The sequence below is a fragment of the Salmo salar genome, chromosome 13 (assembly GCF_965601325.2).
Source record: "Salmo salar chromosome 13, fSalSal1, whole genome shotgun sequence".
In the NCBI taxonomy this organism is placed as follows: domain Eukaryota; kingdom Metazoa; phylum Chordata; class Actinopteri; order Salmoniformes; family Salmonidae; genus Salmo; species Salmo salar.
In genome coordinates this window covers 45,773,785-45,779,792 of record NC_138303.1, presented here as the reverse complement: position 1 = coordinate 45,779,792, position 6,008 = coordinate 45,773,785, and positions in this window count along the sequence as shown.

The following is a 6,008-nucleotide window of genomic DNA, read 5'->3' as shown; positions in this document are numbered from 1 at the left end:
AAAAAAACATATTTTCAATATATTGTTGAACATAACATACTCTACGTGCAAATCAAAGTTCTAGAGTGGGATTTCTGCTACTTTTAGAGTTATGATCCAATTTGTAATCATTACCAACAGAGTGAATGTGAAAATGGATTCAAAATGGACACCCTCTGCTGGTGATTTGCAGGATGTGCAATGATTGTCTATTATGCCAATTTCTCTGTATAAGATGCTTTGTATAAAATGTTTGCTTGTAGCATCTACAGCTGAAACATTATGGAGTCTTGAAGGAGGCCTGGGTATACCCCACATATCATAAATATGCCAACTTTGATTAATTACTTCTCAAATATATGTCAACAATCGTTCCTCCATGTAGCCTACTTTTGACCAACTAATAGACTAATCACAGATCAAGCAACATGATGGACCAAACGTTCAAATCCTGTTGCGGCAAGATTATTTAGCTGTGACAATACAAGTCAAATGAAGATCCTATATCTGTAAGGCCTAGAGTCTGTACCTCAGCCTAGGCCACCAGTCAAATTAAGTCAAATGAATACATGTAAACGTTTAGCCCCCTGTGTGCACCATCACGCACACACAGCAATACCCTGGTCCCCTGATTCCTACAAGTTAAGGTGACCCCAGTCAACATCAATCAGATAGGACACAACAGGGAGAGGACACAACAGGGAGAGGCGACACTGGGGAAAAGCCCTGGTCCACAATGGTTTTAATAAGCACATGCTGGATCGGATGGTATTGTTGGATAGAAGGATGCAGAGCAGATCGGCTCCTTTTCTCCTGGCCCAGCGTAGGCTATAAGCCAAGCGCTGTCCTGTCCAGACCTGGGTTTAAATACTATTTAAAAATTATTAAAACGAATTGATCTGTGCTTGATTGAGATAGCCTGGCTTAATGGACCAATATAATAGTCCCAAAACCGCTAACTCTGCCCAATTGTTACTCCTGGCAGGCTAAAGTAAACGCTCAAAAGTATTTGAAAGATATCAAACATGAATTGAACCCAGGTCTTGTCCAGCCTTCACCACAAATCAACAGCAAATATGCTGAGGCCCTGGATGCATGAGCTATACAGATGAGTGGATCATCTATTTTGGAGGATTTAAGACTAATCTGCCATTTCTGTTCCACAAATCAAATCACAATGGGAATAGAATACATATTACATAAAGATAATGCACTGAAACATTGGTTAAAAAGCACATGGAAGCAGACAGAAGGGGACCGGGATTCTGAGAATAGACAGGAAGAAGAATATTTGTAAGGAGTCGGGGAATGGGACAAGATATAGAAAACAGACAACAAAATGGAAGCTCTAAGTTTCAAGAAGCCAAAATGACCTCCTGCTAGTTTAAAGCCCGTGCATGGACACACTGTGCTATGTTGTGCTGTGGGCCTACATGGGAATCTGTATGTGTCATTTTAGAGGCAGGCTGAGCTCTGTAATATCTTTCAGAGACATAAAAGTTATTTTGACTGTGGGGAACACCATTATACCATAATTCCATGTCTTAACTTTTATTTATTTTATCTTTTATCAGCAGAGTATGAAATACCAAAGCGTGCCACGCTTTTCATCCTGCAACGTGTGTACCGCAGTAATGGTGTCATGGCCAGGGAGAAAGGGGAAGTGTTGTTCTGGTCTGTAGGGTATTGCAGGTTGTCTCTGTCAGTTAGCCCCCTCCCTTCCTTCATCCTTCCTCAGTTCCGCTCTCCCTCTGATTGCTCTGGATGCTCATTTCATTACCCTTCATTCCGAGACACTTACAATCCTATTACCTAGCTCCAGCCTTGGCTTTCAGCCACAGCTCCAGTGTGTGTGCATGCGTACGTCCATGTGTGTGTCTGTGTATGATCCGTCCTCGGCCTCCGCTTTACCGTACCACACACCACAACGCAGCAGACACAAGACATTGATCTGGGTGGTAAAGGCACTGGGCAGCTACAGCATGGACGCATCAAAGACATGACAACCCATAGATTCACAGCATCAGCAGGATCAATAGAGAGGAGACAGGCGCGAGGCTTCAAAGGACATGCAGGGGAAGAGTTAACACTGTCGGATAATGTCATCAATGGACTGCTAGGCTATAGAGGAACTCTGTAGATGAACAGCCAGATTAAATGGTTAAATCACACTGTTTCACAAGCATTATTTGTGTCTCTTTTCTACAATTAGTTTTTATTGCTTTTCCATTGAACTCAAATCGAGCATATTTCAACCTCATTCAACATCAACATACAGTGAGCTCCAAAAGTATTGGGACACGTTTTAGTTTTTTGCTCTGTTCTCCAGCACTTTAGATCTGAAATAATACAGAGTGCATACTGTAAGCTTTAATTTGAGTGTATTTTCATCCATATCGGGTGAACCGTTTAGAAATTACAGCACTTTTTGTACATAGTCCCCACATTTTAGGGGACTAAAAGTATTGGGACAAATTCACTTATATGTGTATTAAAGTAGTTCCGAATGTTTGTATTTGGTCCCCAATTCCAAGCATGCAATCATTACATCAAGCTTGTGACTCCACAAACTTGTTGGATGCATTTGCTGTTTGTTTTGGTGGCGTTTCAGATAATTTTGTGCCCATTAGAAATTAATGGTGAATAATGTATTATGTCACTTTTATTGTAAATAAGAATAGAATATGTTTCTAAACACTTGAACATTAATGTGGATGCTACCATCAAATCAAATTTTATTGGTCACATACACATATTTAGCAAATGTTATTGCGGGTGTAGCGAAATGCTTGTGCTCCTAGCTCCAAAAGTGTAGTAGTATCTAAAAATGATTCACAACAATACACACAAATCTAAAAGTTAAAGAATGGAATTAAGAAATATATAAATATTAGATCGAGCAATGTCGGAGTGACATTGACTAAAATACAGTAGAATACAATACAGTATATACATACGAGATGAGTAAAGCAGTATGTAAACATTAATAAAGTGACTAGTGTTGCATTATTTAAAGTGGCCAGTGATTCCAAGTCTATGTACAGTTGAAGTCGGAAGTTATCATACACCTTAGCCAAATACATTTAAAAACGTTTTTTTTTTTAAGTGGTGATCCTAACTTTTTTTTTACAATTCCTGACATTTAATTAACATGTAGCAAACTTGAATTGAATAATAGTGGGATATTTTGTGTATTTATCATTTGGGCCAAGTCAATGGTTGTATTTCAGCTTCAACATGCAGAAGTTTTTTGTTAAGTATAACATGATTCCAGCACAGCACTTCTTACATGCCTTGTGGGTATGGAATGTGAGTGTTTGAGTCCATCAATTTGTGTTGTTCCTTTACCATTTCATATTTATGGATACTGGTATTATCCTTTCCAAGTAAAAAGTCCCTGTTTTAGGTCAGTTAGGATCACCACTTTATTTTAAGAATGTGAAATGTCAGAATAATAGCAGAAAGAATGATTTATTTCAGCTTTTATTTCTTTCATCACATTCCCAGTGGATCAGAAGTTTACATACACTCAATTAGTATTTGGTAGCATTGCCTTTAAATTGTTTAGCTTGGGTCAATCGTTTCGGGTAGCCTTCCACAAGCTTCCCACAATAAGTTGGGTGAATTTTGGACCACGCTTTTTCAGTTCTGCCCACAAATGATCTATAGGATTGAGGTGAGGGCTTTGTAATGGCCACTCCAATACCTTGACTTTGTTGTCCTTAAGCCATTTTGCTACAACTTTGGAAGTATGCTTGGGGTCATTGTCCATTTAGAAGACCCATTTGCAACCAAGCTTTAACTTCCTGACTGATGTCTTGAGATGTTACTTCAATATATCCACATCATTTTCTTTCCTAATGATGCCATCTATTTTGTGAAGTGCACCAGTCCCTCCTGCAGCAAAGCACCCCCACAACATGATGCTGCCACCCCCATGCTTCGCGGTTGGGATGTTGTTCTTCGGCTTGCAAGCCTCCCCCTTTTTCCTCCAAACATAACGATGGTCATTATGGCCAAAGAGTTCAATTTTTGTTAAATCAGACCAGAGGACATTTCTCCAAAAAGTACGATCGTTGTCCCCATGTGCAGTTGCAAACCGTAGTCTGGCTTTTTAATGGCGGTTTTAGAGCAGTGGCTTCTTCTTTGCTGAGCAGCCTTTCAGGTTATGGCAATATAGGACTCGTTTTACTGTGGATATAGATACTTTGGTACCTGTTTCCTCCAGCATCTTCACAAGGTCCTTTGCTGTTGTTCTGGGATTGATTTGCACTTTTCACACCAAAGTACGTTCATCTGTAGGAGACAGAACGCGTCTCCTTCCTGAGCGGTATGATGGCTGCATGATCCCATGGTGTTTATACTTGCCTACTATTGTTTGTACAGATGAACGTGGTACCTTCAGGAGTTTGGAAATTGCTCCCAAGGATGAACCAGACTTGTGGAGGTCTACAATTTTTTTCTATGGCCTTGGCTTATTTCTTTTGATTTTCCCATGATGTCAAGCAAAGAGGCACTGAGTTTGAAGGTAGGCCTTGAAATACATCCACAGGTACACCGCCAATTGACTCAAATGATGTCAATTAGCCTATCAGACGCTTCTAAAGCCATGACATAATTTTCTGGAATTTTCCAAGCTGTTTAAAGGCACAGTCAACTTAGTGTATGTAATCTTCTGACCCACTGGAATTGTGATACAGTGAATTATAAGTGAAATAATCTGTCTGTAAACATTTGTTGGAGAAATTACTTGTGTCATGCACAAAGTAGAAGTCCTAACCGACTTGCCAAAACTATAGTTTGTTAACAAGAAATTTGTGGAGTGGTTGAAAAACAAGTTTTAATGACGCCAACCTAAGTGTATGTAAACTTCCGACAGCAGCCAATATGGTGCAGGGTTGTGTAACCGGGTGGAATCTGGCTAGTGATGACTATTAAACAGTTTGATGGCCTTACGATAGAAGCTGTTTTTCAGTCTCTTTGTCCCAGCTTTGATGCACCTGTACTGACCTCGCCTCCTGGATGACAGCGGCGTGAACAGGCCGTGGCTCAGGTGGTTGATGTCCTTGATGATCTTTTTGACCTTCCTGTGACATCGGGTGCTGTAGGTGACCTGGAGAGCAGGCAGTGTCCCCCCGGTGATGCGTTGGGCAGACTGTACCACCCTCTGGAGAGCCCTGCGGATGCGGGTGGTGCAGTTGCCGTACCAGGCGGTGATACAGCCCGACAGGATGCTCTCAATTGTGCATCTGTCAAAGTTTGTGAGGATTTTAGAGGCCAAGCCAAATTTCTTCAGCCTCCTGAGGAACATATCCCAGTCCGCGCGTGATCAAAACAATCTTGAAGCACAGATAGCGATTTTTCAGACCAGCGTTGAATAGACCTTAGCACGGGTACCTCCTTATTACAGATAGTCCTGAATGACTCGTGAATAATGATGAGTGAGAACTGTTCCAGTTGTGGTTTAATACTTTAGACATGTTAGGAAGAGGATATAGTTTTGCTGATGACTTGTCTAGAGTTGCATCCTGCTCACAATTAAAATAACCCCCTCTCCATATAATATTCTGGTTACATTGATAATTTTTTTGTATAAGATCATTAATGAACATTGGGTCCTCCTCATCTGGGCAATAACAATTCAGTAGAGTGACTTTTTATGTGCTATTAATGAACATTGGGTCCTCTTCATCTGGGCAATAACAATTCAGTAGAGTGACTTTTTATGTGCTAGGTTTCACTTAAAAAACGTCCATTTGGGTTTGTAGTAAATTCTGTAGACTTAAATGGGATTTTTTTTTTTTTTTTTAATCAATGAAAATGTATACTCCTCTGGATATTAAGCAGTAGGTGGAGAAGAATGACAACCCATCCCAAGCTTACCTAAACTCCATGACGGTGTTATTTGTATTATTATAAGAATATACCTTAATTGTTTTGACTGCCAATTCCATTGACATTCCATGGCACACATGTTCATAACACATTATATTGAAATGGGTCTTTACTAGGGTTGTGGTCGTCATGAA